At 44.3% G+C, this 17,336-nt stretch overlaps 1 long non-coding RNA gene across 1 annotated transcript; it reads left to right on the plus strand.

Moving 5' to 3' along the window:
* Positions 1-331: 331 nt before the first annotated feature.
* LOC142785323 (uncharacterized) lies at positions 332-5,486 on the plus strand. The gene is made up of 2 exons (XR_012888914.1): positions 332-551; positions 5,252-5,486. It is a non-coding gene; the product is annotated as an uncharacterized LOC142785323 (long non-coding RNA).
* The last annotated feature ends 11,850 nt before the right edge of the window (positions 5,487-17,336 follow it).

The raw sequence follows: 17,336 nt of genomic DNA on the forward strand, positions 1-17,336 counted from the left end.
TCTCGACATCATCTAGTGGCCCAGGGGTCTTTTTTGCAGGCCCTGGGTTTGCTTCAACATCACCGCAACACAAGAGTAGCGAGTAAAGGGCGTTAGTACACTCTCGCGATAAGACGTATAACACCTGTGGGCGTGGAAGCAGCAGTAAACAACGGTTACTTGTCTTCTTAGCATATAATGAATCGGTTTCACCAACCTGTATAACGTGAAAGTGAAGCTCGTAAGCCATTGCCAAAGTTGTGCTGCCTCCACGCCCACTAATCCGCTGACGTTCGCTGTTGCCGCTTTTGTTGCTTGATAAGAACACTGTCTCTGACGATGACGATGTCCCGAATGGCCTGGAAAGCTCAGGTGTGTCAGCGCAGGCACTCGGATCCGTAGAAAAGCCGCAGTCTTCTGGAAACTGCAGCTTTTTGGCAGGGGTGTCAACCGGCCTTCCGGAGTGAACCACAAGCGGCAGCCAGACCAAGACGACCTGTATAACGTGAAAGCGAAGCTCGTAAGCCATTGCCACAGTTGTGCTGCCTCCACGCCCACTAAAACCATGAAATGTAAGTCATGACAATTATGACATAAAAATGGGAGCATATCCACGGAGTGAATGATGGAGAGTGGGGCGAAGCATCCGTCTGTCCATGCGTCCGTCTGTGTGACCGTCCCTGCCTCTATTCGCACGTCCGTACATGCGTCTGTTTGTGGATCCGCACGTCGATCTGTGCGTCCATCCATGCGTCCAACCGTCGGTGCAGCCATCCGTAAGTCTGTCCATGCATCTGTTTGTGTGTCCGTTCGTCCATCTATTCAACACTCTAAGTACCATTTCGCATCTTTTCATCATATATTCCCGATATAGAAGCACCGCCATCCAGCGGATATTCCAAGGACTAAACGAGAGGTGGCACACGCACCCTTTCTTACGGCTTGCGCTTCGTGTCTACTTCCCACCTTTAAACACCTCGACTTCATGGTATATACTACTTCACTGTATTCATGGCACTGCGGCTCAACGCTCGTTAAACCTTTCTAAAACGAAAGAGATTACGCCCAGTGAGTATAACGTAGCAACCCTTTCTTGTCAGATAGTGCTCAATGTATATGTCGATTGCTGCTAATGGGGTATGAGAGACAGGAGAATTCGGCTTTTAGTTAACACGCACGCTAAGAATTTTTTATTGTTCAACAGCGCACAGGCGCAATCCGGTACCGGCACCACCTTGCAGGACAAAACGTGAAACTGGTTACACACTACGACTACGACTACGAGGGACGAACGGGGGCCGCTACAAGAAGCTTCGCCCCTAATATATCATGGTTTTCATGTTGTGACTTGCCAAAAATCTTATTCATGCAGTCATGTTATGCCATACCAAGGTTGCTACTGATATCGGTACCGGAACGGTCAGGAGAGCTGAAAGTCGTAGGGGGTTTAGATAGATAGATAGATAGATAGATAGATAGATAGATAGATAGATAGATAGATAGATAGATAATGATGACTGATATGTAGGGTTTAACGTCCCAAAACCACCATTTGATTATGAGAGACGCCATAGTGGAGGGCTCCGGAAATTTCGACCACCTGGGGTTCTTTAACGTGCACCCAAATCTGAGCACACGGGCCTACAACATTTCCGCCTCCATCGGAAATGCAGCCGCCGCAGCCGGGATTTGAACCCGCTACCTGCGGGTCAGCAGCCGAGTACCTTAGCCACTAGACCACCGCGGCGGGGCAGATAGATAGATAGATAGATAGATAGATAGATAGATGATAGATAGATAGATAGATGATAGATAGATAGATAGATAGATAGATAGATAGATAGATAGATAGATAGATAGATAGATAGATAGATAGATAGATAGATAGATAGATACGCTCAAAGTCACCGAAGTTCGCTAAGAAATGCTTCGCATTTAAAAAATTCGGCTGATCTCACGTACTTGGGCATTGACGTTATGCGAAGCATGTGGAGGGAAGGTCCCCGTGTTGCAATTTTTTAAATAAGTGACACGTCATGAAATGACGCTAATTATATGCACAAATGTTGCACGCACAGACACATGTTGAAGAGTTGCAGGTGTTTATATAACCAGTTGTTTGCACGTGCGCAACGATGTCATGTGGAACATGCGTATTAGTAACACCAGAAGCTGATATGAAGCGCTGATGCTCACGGTGATGCTGACCCTGGACACTGCTACATAAATCAACTTCAGCGCACGGCACCTAACCACAAATGACGTTAAACCGACGTGGCGACTGTATCAAAAAAGTGCATATGTAGTTTTTATAAAGTTATGTAAGCAGCCCTGCAACCACTATTGACGTTTCATGAAGATTAGCGTCTATTCGAAAAGTAGTTCCGAGACCTCGCGTAGCTCTGCGGTAGAATGCTTGACTGCCACGCAGAATGCTTAGTTTCGATTCCTGCTGGGACCCTTAAGTTCATTATTTGCATTCATCGGAGGGTCAACGCTGCCTATGTCAAATTTTTCTTAACACTCACATTCATTCTATGCCATCTTGGGTCGACGCTACCGATTTCGGGCATTTATTAACGCTTACGCCTTAAAATTGCCCATGTGAGTTCCTGTCGTTCCTAGGTAGATACGAAGTGTCAATCACCTGTGGAACATACCCGCATGCCAGTGGCACATACCAGCCCGTGGGTATGTGCCGCTGTCTGACGGGATATTATATATCAATGGCGGCCTGGACATATCGGTATTACCGGAAATCAATTAGCCGATGATGCAGCCCGCTCAGCCCATGAAGAAACCAGTGTAGTTCCGATTCCTCTATCAAGGAATGATGCAGCAAGACAACTTTACCTGCTGGCTCGAGATCTCACACGCACGTTCTGGTCGTCCACCAGCTTCCAAAGGTGTCAATTTTATGAACTGGATCCTTCGCTCAAGCTAAAGCTACCATCACAACTTTCCCGCTCCGATGCGACACTGTTATGCCGCCTTTGGTTGGGTGTTGCATTTACAAAGGTGTACTCCTTTCGCATTGGTATGGCAGACACTCCTACATGCGACTACTGCGGAGCTGAAGAGACCATCGAACACGTCCTGTGCAGCTGCGCTTGCTACGACACACAGCGATGCCAGCTCCGGATGGTTTTGAATCAACTTGACCCCGGACCATTTCGTGTGCAGAAGATACTAGGACCTTGGGCATCTGCCTCAGTTGCGCAGAAAGCAACTAAAGCACCCTCTACTTTACCTGAAGTCCACAAACCTGAGCGACCGCCTGTAGACTGTGTGTGCTCCCCGAGTGTGCTCGTGATTGTGTGTACCTTCTCATTTTTCTGCAACCTCTTTTCTCCCCTTTATCCCTTCCCCAGTGCAGGGTAGCAAACCGGATGTGCGTCTGGTTAACCTCCCTGCCTTTCCTTGCATCTTAATATATATATCTCTCTCTCTCTGACGGGAAGTGTTTGACGATGTACGCGACTGGAATGTGAGATTATTCATGTGTTGACCAGCGCTTCATCTTCGCCAAACATTCTTACCCTCCTATGCTAATTTTGTTTCACGCCAAGGTAAAGGGATGACCACAAGATCACCCAAACTTAAGCGGCTAGATAGATAAATAGATAGATACGCTCAAAGTCGCTGAACTTCGCTAAGAAATGCTTCGCATTTAAAAACGATATGGCGGTACTTCAAGTGTTAATTAGATGGACGGATGGATGCCGGACGGACGCGTGGATGGACATACAGACAAGCAGACGACAGACGGACAGAGAGACACACGGACGGACACTCGCGCAGGCGAATGCACAGACGGATGCATGGAGGGACGCATGGACTGACACACGTACGGTGGACTGACGCACACATGGACGGACGAACGCTCGAACGTACGCACGAACGGGTGCACGTACAGACGGATGGACGCACGAACGGAAGCATGGAGGGATTGAAGGACGCTTCCCCTCACGCATGCTCATTTATTCTGTGGATATGCTGCGCTTTTTTTTTCTCTACAATTGCCAGCTGTTATGTGTTTCTCACTCTACTATAGGAGAATTGGAAGTGGGAAGATCAGAATGTGTTTTTTTTTTCAATCCTATAAATGCGTCACTCTCCTGTGAACTGTATTATTTTGTTGTCTAGCTAGGTTAAGCTGGATTTTCTTTAATTTTTGTAATATTTCTTGATATGCCGACAGATTTGCTTTGCTCACTCTTCTGCGAGCTTGTGTGCCGTTAGGATACACCTTTGTCAGTGCAGTATACTGTAAATAAATAAATTAAATTAATTAAACTCGCATATGTAGCCCACCTATCAGACAATTTTTGTATAACAAATTTTATTCCGACAAAAATGGTGGTTCGCTTGGAGCCCGCAGGTATTGTGACGTGTGAAGTCTTGAACTTGACGTTACCGATGTGGAACCACAAAAGTAACCGTCGAACTTCCCCAGACTGAACCTTCCGCATAAGTATGAGTTCGGTTAGCGTATGGAATGTGCAAAAGGTCCAATTAGATCCATTGAATGGCTGCAGATGAAAGGCTAGCCTTTATGCATATCACCGGTACTTCAAGGTACACAGGGGGTCTGTGCAGGCACCACTCCGCGCATTGCAGTACGGTTGCGGGTGAGAAACTCTGGGAGATGAAATGCTGGTTAGCCATAACAACTCTGGAGAACTCGGCCTTCGGTCTTTGCTGTGGCAGGCAATCGAGGTGGGGATCAGGCAGTCTGAGTATATGGTGAATATGCGACCAGAGAGACTCGAAAGTAATGTATGTCGTAATCGGATGGTCTTTACAATGGCAATTATTGCGACATTGTTAGCACGCTCGGGTAATCTCAAGAATAGGTGAAGAACTTGTCCTTGAATGCTTTGCAGTACCCTGATATTAGTGTTTCGGCATTTGAAAGCACTGCTGTGCTCTACCGTGAATACCCTAATAAGAGTGCTCTCTACAGCTCAACCATGGCTGATAAGGATGTGCCCCGCGTTTTACCAGCGTGAAATTTCATCACGTGGATCACAGAGGTAAGCCTCTTCTTCAGGAGTGAGATATGAGCACTTCATGAAAGATCTCAGTCAATACTGATGCCCAAGAATCGGCGGCATTTGATACATGAAATTCTCGCATTGTCGATTGAAATCGGATACCATAACATCGGATTGCGGGTAAAATTGACTAAGGCTCCCTTGGTGCAAATTCTGAGCTCTTGATCCAGAAGGTACTTCAACGTTATTGTCGCTGCTTTTTTGGTACTTTGCAGGTACCTGGGGTCACATCACCATTGAAGCCCAGATGCAGAAATCATCAGCGTATACAAATAGTTTGACTGATCGAGGCAGAGTCCAGACAAGCCCAATGATCATGAAGGTAAACAAAGTAGGGCTGAGAATATGACCCTGCGAGATGCCACGACATGTGTAATGGTCAATGGTGCAGCCATCCACAATAAGCATGAAGAAGGATCTCTTCAACAAATAACTCCGAAATAATCGAAACCTTTGTCCACCAATTCCAATATTTTCCAAGACATCGAGAATGGCTTTGAGCATTACGTTGTCGTAGGCTTCTTTAACGTCTAGGGACATAGCAACGGATATACGTTTGAAGGATTTCTGTTTTTGCATAGATGTCACAAGATCGTTGACATTGTCTATGGAAGAATGGCCTCGTCGAAAACCAGCCATAGCTTCTGGATACAGTTGCAGCGCTTTAGGTACCACTCGAGGCGTGTGAGGACCATTTCTTTCATTACTTGTCCCATGCAGCTAGAGAGCGTATTGGGTTGGTAGGATGTGATGTCAAGCGGCAACTTTCCAGCCTTGAGGATGGGTACCAAGCGGCTGGATTTTGACCTATCAGGAACGACGCTTCAGTCTAGGACAGGTTGTAGCATTCCAGTAGCAGGTCTAGGCGCCGTCCTCCAAGATGGAATAAAGCAGAATACGTAATGCCAACCAGTCCAGGTGATGATGAACGCCGGCAGGTGGCTATAGGGCCGCGTCCAGTTCCTCGAGAAAAAAAACACATTCAGATGAAGGACATATGCTACAGGAACATCGCAGAGAACCTTGTCACTCACTGTCACCCCCTGACCCGCGATGCTAACATCACCCGATATATGTAATCCTTCGGCAATGCCAACCTGCAGGCGGACTCGTTGGAGAGTCAACGTGCTGAATTTATTTATTTATTTTTATTTATTTGTGAAACCCTCAAGGTACATTTATACATTATAGATGGGGGGGGCGGGAATATAGATGAACAACAGAATAAATACAGAATAATGTAAATTTTGCATGGAAGGAGTACTATTTATTAAAAAAAGAACTGAACTCAAACCACAAAGAATACACTGAACAGCCAATAATACTTACGCCGGTCAGTACAACTCATTATTGCAAGTTTATTAGTGCATCATTAAAACGAGTGGAGTCGGTGATGCTTACTAATTATTTATTTATTTACTTATTTTCAATACTGCCAGTCTCATACGAGACCAAAGCGGAAGGGAATCAGTTTTTGATACACAATACAGTTTTTAGTTTCACATTTGTACAGCGGCATTACTGTCAAAACGTCTAAGAGGACGCAGTGGCTGGAGGCATGAATGCCTTAAGGGGCCTCGAGGCCTTTACAAATTCTGCAGCTAGATTATTACAATCGATTGAGGTCCTCAGAAGGAATCATTGTGAAGATGCTAGGGTGTTGTGATGAGGTACGCTAACCTTGTGCACGTGATCACGGCGAGCTGAATGGTACGGCGCCGGGTGAATCCAAAGTGAGCGAAGGAAATCAATGTTGTTATAGGTTTTTTGAAATTATCAAATGCGCGATGACTTTCTGGGACGGGAGAGTAATGGAATTTGGAACGTGCTCATCATTATTGAAAAAATTCGGCAGATCCCACGTACCTGGCAATCGACGCTATGCGAAGCATGCGGAGGGAAGTTGTTGCAATTTTTTTATTGAGCGACACGTCAAGAAATGGCGTTAAATATATGTACAGATGTTGCACGCACAGGCATATGCTGAAGAGCTGCAGTTGTGCATATCAGCAGTTGTTTGCATTTGCGCAATGATGCCAACTGGAACATGTGTATTAGCAACACCTGAAGCTGTAGTGGTTTTGGCTAGTTGGTATGACTAGGCCATAGTTATAGCACGAGAAGTTTTGTCCCTTTGTCAATGTTCTGTTCTCGCGCTATAACTATCATCAGAATCTCATATGAAGCGCTGATGCTCGCGAGAATGCTCACTCTAGACACTGCTACATAAATCAAGTATAGCGCATGACACCTAGCTACAATTGACTTTAACCCGGCGTGACGGCTGTATCAAAGGAGTACATGTGTTGTGTTTATAAATTGGGTAGGCAGAAATGCAACCACTATTGACGTTTCACAAAGATTAGTGTCTATTTAAAAAGTAACTCCGAGACTCCGCGTTGCTCTGTGGTAAAATGCTTCATTGCCACGCACGATGACTGGGTTCGATTCCAGCTGGAAATCTGTAATTTCTTTTGTGCATTGGCCGGGTAGACGCCACCAATGTAAGGTATTTTTTAACGCTCGCGCGTAGAAATTGACCATGTGTGTTCTCGTTCATGGTTACATACTCAGTGTCAATCCCCCTGTGGCACATACCCGCCCGTGGGTATGTGGCACCGTCCGGCGGGAAATGTTTGACGACGTACGCAAAGGGATTGTGACGTTATTCATGTCTTGACAGCGCGTCACATTTGTCGAAACATCTCATCCTCCCATGCTGATTTTCGTTCACGCCAAGTTAAGGGGATGACCACGAGAGCACACGAACGTAAGCGGATAGATAGATAGATAGATAGATAGATAGATAGATAGATAGATAGATGTGCTCAAAGTCGCCAGAGTTCTCTAAGAAATGCTTCGAATTTAGCACTAGCAGTGTGATGATGATTGCCTCACGCTAAGATTTCATCGCTGTAAGCGTGGCCTCCGCGATGGGCTCCACCTGCGAGCTGCCGAAGCTATTTGTGGAGGCCATGATACGAAAAAAAAAGAGACACTAAGCAATCCTGAACAACCTATTGTCAACCTCATAAATATTGGGGCTTGCTTCTTTCTCTGGCATAAAGAATCTACACTTCTCGCTCGGTCTTAAAATAAAGAAATAATGGATAGTAAAGCTACAACCTGTGTCTTGGTGAGAACGCACGTAGTGCAAGAAATCTCACTGGCTTCCACAGCGTCACACCTAATGCATGAAACACAATATACGAATGTTCACATCGCACAGTGAAATATCGGGTCTGGTGGCGACGCTTATCAAAGTGTGCCCTTCTGCCTTCTGCTCCATTGCGCGAGTATTTATGAACAAACATGTGCCATGATGTGTGTTCGGAGGGAGCAAGGGGTGGTGGCGCCACCCTATGTACCTAAGAGGGGCCGCGAAACTTTCCTCATGGCGACGTAAAACTTTACGGTAATAGTGGCTGCAAGCACCTCATGTTGGATTCTCAGAACTGTTCACTTCTATTCCGAATCTTCTTTAGGAAAGCCCACATCATTTCATTTTTTACTTATTTTTCATCAATTCTGAAGCATATACTTTGGAGCAAACAAGTCGGAGGGCAGGAAACAGGACCTTTGCCCCCACTCCCCTTCTTGCACACTCCTAACGAAGAAAGGACTGCTCCAGAAGCTGTCGGGGGACAAGAATTTTATATCGTTTTGGAGAATGCCTTTATTCTGTTATAAGCCGGTAATCACGAAGAGCTGGCCCATCGAACAATGAATCAACAGTTCTATTCTGACATACACATTCTATTTCCTATGTTTGTGGGGTTTTGCATGTGATACAGCGTTAATGCAACGCCAGTGTTTGTTTTGAAGGTAACTATGACGCGAACTGACACGAGCTGCATTGATTCTACCTTGCCACACGCAAATTATATTGAATGCCAAAGGCGTTATCGCTTCTTAAATACGCGAGATTTAAGACCACGAAGCGGGGCTGAATGGGCCCCTCTGCGTTGATCTTGTGGTTTTGGCGCTCGACTTCTAACCCGAACGTCGTGGTATAGAATGCCGGTGACGGTGAGTGAGTGAGTGAGTGAAACAACTTTATTCGGTCCACAATAGACGCGAGTAAACTCAGCGTCACCTGGCTAGGCCCACTCGGGGACCATCAGGTTAAACCTGACGGCCCTCGCGCGGGCCCTCTGGACGGCCAGGATTTGAGAGGTCTGGTCCTGGGCCTTAATGAGTCGCTTCATTTCCTCTTGGGTGAAAGGGGGACCGGCAGAGGCGCAGCCCCACAGTACATGCTCGAAGTCCGCATAACCACCACACAGGGGGCAGTCCGGGCTTGGAAACCGTTCAGGGTACATTGTGTGCAGTGCCGCAGGGCTCGGGTAAGTGTTTGTTTGTAGCAGTCGGAGAGTAACAGCTTGGGCCCTGCATAGCGAGGAGTGTGGTAGAGGCAGCAGTCTTCTTGACAGATAGTGGTGCTTGCATATCTCGTTGTACGAGCAGAGAGGCTCAGGTCGCCCAGGAGATGACGCGTTACCCGGCACACGGTCAGTCAAACCTCGTGCAGCCGAGTGCGCCTCCTCGTTGAGATTGAGCGAGGCACCCTCAATGGTTCCAAGGTGCGCAGGAAACCAGACCAATGAGTCATTTTTGAGGTCTTTGACTTTTTGAATAATCTGTAGGACCTGGGGAGCCACCATGCCCATCTGGAAGGCCTTGATAGCGGCCTTGGAGTCTGAATAAATTGTGTCATGTACACCGTCCGTCAATGCAAGAGCAATGGCAACCTGCTCTGCAACGCTGGAACTAGAAGTGCGGATGGTAGCGCAGCTGATGACCCTGCAATCGTGACGGTGACTGCATTTTTGGTGGAAGCGAAAATGTTTGATACTCGTGTAATTTTATATGTGCACGTTGAAAATTCACATGTGGTCAAAATCTCTGGAGCCCTCCACTACGGCGTCTCCCAAAATATATTAGTTTAGTGAAGTACAACCCGAGATAACAATATTGAGCAAGATGTAAGCGTTTGACCTCGTAAATATATCTTCGTCATTAGCCTGATTGCACCCACTGCAGGACAAAAGCCTTTCATGCTCCGCCAGTCGACTCGGTGCTGTGCTTGCGGCTGCCACGTTATATCCACAAACTTCTTAATCTCATCAGCCCACCTAGCTTTCTTTCTCCCCCTAACTCACTTGCCTTCTCTAGGAATCCAGTCAGTTACCCTTAATGGCCAGTGGTTATCCTGTGTACGTGCTACATGCCCGACCCATGTCCATTTTTTCTTCTTGATTTCAACTACGATATTCTTAACTTCGGTTTGTTCCCCGACCACTCTGCTCTCTTCTTGTCTTTAAGGTTACACCTATCATTTTCCTTTCTATCATTTGCTGAGTCGTCCACAATGTAGGCTGAACACTTTGTGTAAGCTTCAAGGTTTCTGCTCCGTAGGTTAGTACAGGCAAGATGCAGCTGTTATATATCTTCCTCTTGAAAGATACGGGCAATCTACCAGTCACAATTTTAGAATGCTTGCCGAATGTGCTGCACCCCATTCTTATGTTTCTAGTTTCTTCCATGTCGTGATTCTGATCAGTGGTCACTACCTATCCTATGTAGGTGCACTCTTTTACAACTTAAAGTGCACTGCTACCTCTCTCGAAGCCCTGTTCTTTTCCGAGGTCAATGTACATTGCTTTCGTTTTCTGCAGATTAATTTTAGTGCCTACGCTTATACTCCTTTTGTCTAATTCGGTAAGCAAGATTGGCATGGATACTTCCTACATGAATACGTAAATATATAAAGGCATTTAAACTTAGGAAAAAGTGGCAGTACACATACATGTTTTCTTTGTTAGACACCAATGCTAACGGCAGCTAACAGACACTGATGCCAAGGAAAGTGTAGGGGGTTATTTGTAGTATTTGTAAATGCGGTTTGTACTACAGTTTCTTACAACAAACATTCGCTGAAAAACAGTGCCCGCTCCTCGTTTGCTCTGTTGTTTTCTCCGGCGCTGTTTTACGGCTACTATGAAATAACTATGCCGAAAGAATATCTTGACAAATGACATCCATTATACTTTCCTTGGCATCAATGTACGCCAGTTTTCAAATGTATTGAAAATATTTTTTTCCTTATACCACAGCTTCTACATTTTTCATTAGCTTTTGTTTAACAGCCGGCACATATTCTCAGACTGGTGTGTTCGTGTCTCCGCGCAACAGACGCAGATAACGCCACACTGCTTTTAACGTCAGTCATGTGCTGCAGCAACAACATAACAACCCTAGGAATATATTTCTTGCTGTGAGGGATTCTCTGGTCTTTTCGGCAATCTGGCGTCATTTTATTGAATCGAGAAAAACTTACAATGCTTTGTAAATGTTTCATTAGACAGCATAATGACTGGTATTGCTAGTTACCATGGTTTCTTTATGAGAAAGACTGTAAAAGCATTCACTCTCGCTATTTAAAACTTTTTAGAGGAAATTTTTGGTATTCTGCTGGGAAGATTTAAGCGACAGCATTTTCCTAACACGAGGTTATTATATGGTCAATAATGTGGTAAATACTGAAACTTTGTCGTCATAAGGCCTTAGCATACACATGCGTATCATCATGAGTGCCCCATGTGATTGTGTGTTCTGTGAAACACACAACTTTTGTCATGTAGTGCCCTTACGAAGTCACGCTCATCGCGTGCCTTCACTGAGCAAAGTCTCCATGTCAAATAACTTCTTCACCAGGAGACTGTGAGAGGAAGAAATGAAAAAAAAAAAACAGTTCTGGCAACTGCATAGCAAAGTAGGCACAAATGTGTTATTATGAATGCGGTGTGATGAAAAGAGACGAAAAAGCTGTTCATGTGACTTGAGTCTTTCTTTCGAGCCATTTTCGTAGACGAAACTAGCGGCAAACTACTAGAAGGGTGCACATAGTTCCATTTGAAACGATCACGTCTATGCTTTCAGTGAATGCGGAAAGAGGACGTTAAAAATACGTCTTTCGGTAACAGCTGGCATCATTTGTGAGCCCTTCATTTACCTTCATTGGAGAGAGGAGGGGGGTCCAATTACCCCCGAGAACGAGCACTGGCGTCGCTGCGGTCGCGGCGAAGTGACGTCACGGCACAGACTCGCCTGCTTTGCCGGCGCTTGTCGCCTTTTTCTTCGCCCGCCGTGTATACGCTTTTTAGCGATACGTTGGTGATTATTTCTCAATTTTGTGATACAAATTTGTCAAAATACCAGGTGCAAGGTTTTACAACTAGTGAAAGTTTTCAAAGCTGGAAGAAGTTTCCATAATTTAGCTCACGATAGGCAGACTACCATCAGAATGGAAGACTTATTGAGAACATGGTGATGCAGAAAAACACGTTCGTTGTTTTTATCGCGTACACCACACACGGGTGCTAAGAAAATATGCTAGGAGGTACTAACGTTAATACAATTATATAGGCATCGACTCCGGGATTAGAACATGTCTGTGCTGAAGTATGAAAAATGAAATTGGGACGTTTTCATTATAACTGGATACATTGCGCTTCACCATGGAAGTTGCGCATGCATTTGCGAATGACCTAATGATTTGAAAGTACGGCGCTTTCTCGAGTAAGAGACATTACATGAATATGACTGTCAGAAGCACTCACGTAACATATTTGTAAAACAAACAAAGTGATACTGCCGCATACACAACGATATTGGAAATGAGATATTTTCGTTCACTGGGATTGTATGTATACGTTTCCTCTCAACAGTCTTCAAGGATTATGTAATCCCATACCCTGATTTGCATGAAATGCTCTAGTGTTCTACCACCGCATCACAAACGCTGATGGGAGCTTCACGTGGGAACACCGCTGATAGCAACTATTTCAACGCAAACGTCAGGAAGTCGAAATGAACTTTTTCTATGGGGCATTCACGGACGTTGCTCAAACAGTGGCGTAACCACAGGATGGCTCACCGGACCTGCCCTCTGCCCCCCGATCTTTTTCCCGATGCAGCGAGACAAATGGCCATTTCAAGTAGGTGCCTTCTCCCAACCCCGAAAAAAATTTCGACCTATAGGCTTCTGGACGCATGTAATAACAAAACAAATTTCGCCTCGATGAGGCGACGACTGGTCTCGCGCGTCATATCCACGAACAGGTAATCAACTGCAAGGAAATTTAACATATGAGTGGGCTACCAAAACTGGTAGTTCAGAGCGCGACCGCATCGTTGCTACGATTACGCACGACAGAATCTGACCGCAATAGGAATTTCCGCGCCTAACTTCAATCACACTTAACCTAAATAATTTCGGTCAATTAAATCTTCAAATTATTGCGAGAGAAACATGAAACTAAACAACGTGTTGAGTGAGCAAGTACACAAGAAAACACACAAATGCGGCTGCGTTAATCTAGGGCGAGCGCCTTGCGGTATATGTTGCGAAACTCGATGCTGCACAAGAGCGCGGGGCTTAGTATACATTTGTGAAAGCGCTGTCCCTAGATACGTGTATTCCTCCGGTACAAATCATTCTAAGAGCATAGAAGCCCTGATATCGCCGAAAGGAATCACCCATGCACATTTCAACGTTATAATGTTAACATGGTTTCTTAGTTACTGCTCAAAATCACATGTTCTTTCATCAATCAGTTTGTCGTATCCAAAACAGAAGCGTGTTCTTGATTTGCACACCCGTCGGAATGCGGCTGTCGTCGCCATGAACGAAATCCATCATCGTGGTTAGCAGCGCGACACAGACCTTTTCACTAATCTCACATTGCTGTATGACCCAGCGCGTGATTATGCAGAAGAAAAAGTAAACTTTTTATTGTTTTACTTGAAACATTACTAAATCTGTTTTCTTCATTAATGTGCAGCTTCAGACAAGCAAAAAGCGAACGCAAACATTGGAACAGCGCACGAAGCGAGCGCATCATTAAGTAGGCGCGCCGCGTCTTGCGTCAAGAGTCCATGCCGTGACGTCATCCGCCAGTCGGCACCACTCCAACTTCTCGGGCCTGATATGTTGGCAATCCATGAAGAGTGCAGCGAAGCCATCTACTCCTGGAAATAAAAAAATGTCAAATTATATTCAAATAAAAACAATCCGGAGATCCCACGCCTCGTGGGAATCTCTTTCGTACGAAACATTCTCGGAGTTATTGTTTATGCTGAATTTTTAGGCTTATACCAGTGCCACATGATACACTCGTTATCGTGATCAAGCGAGATCAGAATTGTATCTTGCGGAATTAAATGTTTCCACATCTTGCGTAAAGGAGCCAAATGCGATCAAACAGACTCTATTCTGGTCAGGCCAGATAACTATCAAAGGCGACCGTGGGACACTGGTATTAGATAAAAGCGTTACTAGGAGGAGCGAGGTGTTTCTGAGAAGTGTAGCAGTTGTGTACACATCGTGGACTTACCACGAACGTCCACTCACCTAGCGTTTGAAGGACAACCTATGATGTCAGAGCAAGGACGTCACTAATGGTGCAACGAAGTGGATTTTACGGTGGGATAATGTGAATTTTATACAAACTTTTTCGTTAGCATATTCCTCTGGGATCGAGCAACGCTTGAATATAGCTTTCTATATCATAGGAATAAAAATGTAAAATTTAGAACACTGCTACAGAAGTGGAGGGAAAACTCGAACTACTATTGCCGTTATGCCGACATTATGCCTGTATCTTAAAAGAACAGAGGTTGTTTCACTTTATTTCATTTTATTTCATTATACGCCTCAGGGACAGAGGTGTTTCAGTGGGTCAATGGCATCAACACGCTGATACAAACAAAAAAAACAATAAAAAACCAGCACAAAATACAATAACAAAAAAGTAAAACAAAACACACGAAAAAAAGAAGCAAAATTCGAATTTACTGTGAGTTTTTCTAAAAGACTGAGTACACGATGCTGGCTACGGAATTACGGAACTGTTTATGGTGAAAAAAATGGTTCCGTATCTGCATGTAATCTGCAAATGTCGTCGGAAGACGATGTCTTGTGATTGGAGAGAGTGAACAAAACATTTATGTGATGTTCTGCGCAAGAAAATCGGTTAATGGTACTCTGGAGGCGCTGCGTTAGAGTGCCTCGAGCGTGCAGCGGAGGTGAACGAGCGCATCAAGTCCCGTCACACCTGAGACATGAGCGTTATCTGGAAGTTTTCTTGAAGAACGGAGCGCGTGGCTCTGAGACGGGTGTGCGCGCCCGTCTCAGAGGTGATAAGGTGTAGAACGCAAGGCGACGGGTAGGTGCCACCACCACTCGTTTTAGCAAAGCGTTGGAAAAACCCGCCTGTTCATGCAAGCGTTGCATGGTCAGCGCAGCGTGATAAGCACTATACGGTTTTTAAAATTACCTACGTATGCCTTTTCTCGTAAAAGACGCACACGCAGAATATATACATGTTGTTTCGGTGCCCCAGACATGCGCATAAGTGTTTTTAATGGACAATTGCACAAGTATGAACGATGAACCTTGAGCAACATTGGTGGACGCTGTGGATGAGGTGGGCCATTTCAAGTAGCCGATGATTGGACAAACAGGCAATGTACAGACAGACAGACAGACAGACAGACAGACAGACAGACAGACAGACAGACAGACAGACAGACCAAACTTTTTGTGTCGAAGGTGCCCAAGAAAGACTATCGTCTTTAATAATCACAATGTCCGCGGGGAGGCCATTCCAATCAAGAGAGGTTCGTGGCAGAAACGAATGTTTACCATGTTAGCATGTCATGTCATATGCTCCGAGCAACATGAATTCAGGTCGCATCCTTCAACCTCCACTCCTGTACTATATCTATCAGAAAAAAAATTAATGCCGCAATACAACTTAACCTCCTTGAAGCAGTAGTTTTCCTTCATTTAAAGAAAGCATTCGATACCATTGATCATATCTTATAAACGAAATTGAAACACCCTGGCTTCCGCGGTAAAATATAAGACTTATTTGCCAGTTACATGAGCGAACGACACAAACGGTCATCATGCGTAATCTTATCTCCTCCTTGTTAAACACAGGCGCACCGCAAGGGCCGTTCTCCTACCCATGTTATTTTTATTGTATTAAATGATCCACCAAACATACTAACATTGTCGGAGATGGTAATGGACGGTGATGATACAGTTCTTATAGTTACTGCCGAGAGTACCAAGGATTTAGAGTCTAAAATAAGGCTGAACAAAAAAAAGTATTTTTCAGTGGTTTTCGGCGAACGAATTGACAATTAGTGCTAACAAGAATAAATATAATCTCTCCCACTCCCGTTATAGAGATATTAATAACGAACCCATGTGTATTAAAATAAGTGAATGCGTACTTGAGCAGACGAAACATTTTAATTACCTGGGAGTAATCTTCGATAGCCATTTAAAGTGACAAAACCATATTACATCGGCATGCGATAAGCTAGAATATGGTTGCAGTATTCTATTGACCGCTAGAAATTATTTTCAAACCAATACTCTCAGAATGCTTTATTTCTATTTTTTTCATTGTCACGTATTATATTGCATAGATTCACGGGATGGACTTTTAAATCATATCTGGAACCCATACGCATTCTACAAAAGCGAGCATTTCAAATTATAAACAATGCTAGACATGATGACCACAGCACGCCATTGTTTCATATAATGCAAATAATACCATTCGATCACTTACTAGAGCAAAAGACTGCACTTACTGTCCATAACATCATTCATAAGAACCTTCCCTTTTATATATCGATATTTTTATCTTCCTCCCACCTTACCAGACGTGCCACACTAAACACTATCAATTTTCCACCTACTACTAATGTTTATGGACAGCGATAAATATAATTTGAAGGTGTTCAGATAAGGAATGATATTCCGTACCAAATAAAAGAAAGCAAAAGTTTTTTCCGGTGCGCTAAAAAGTATTCTAAATGCCAAGAATTTCGAATTTCTTAGCGAACTTCGCCGACATTGACCATATCTATCTATCTATCTATCTATCTATCTATCTATCTATCTATCTATCTATCTATCTATCTATCTATCTATCTATCTATCTATCTATCTATCTATCTATCTATCTATCTATCTATCTATCTATCTATCTATCTATCTATCTATCTATCTAACAGCCTACGACTTTTAGCTCTCCTGACCGTTTCGATAATAGTATCGATACCAAACTTGGTATGCCAGAACATGGCAGTATGAAGAACATATTTTGATTGTCATAACAAAAATTAAGGCATGTATGTCATGTATGTCATGATTTACATTTCGTGGTCCTGCAGCACTTGCGGTTGTTTCGTTCGCATGACATGTTGCAAAATTGG

This window comes from Rhipicephalus microplus, unplaced genomic scaffold (assembly GCF_043290135.1).
Source record: "Rhipicephalus microplus isolate Deutch F79 unplaced genomic scaffold, USDA_Rmic scaffold_21, whole genome shotgun sequence".
Lineage (NCBI taxonomy): Eukaryota > Metazoa > Arthropoda > Arachnida > Ixodida > Ixodidae > Rhipicephalus > Rhipicephalus microplus.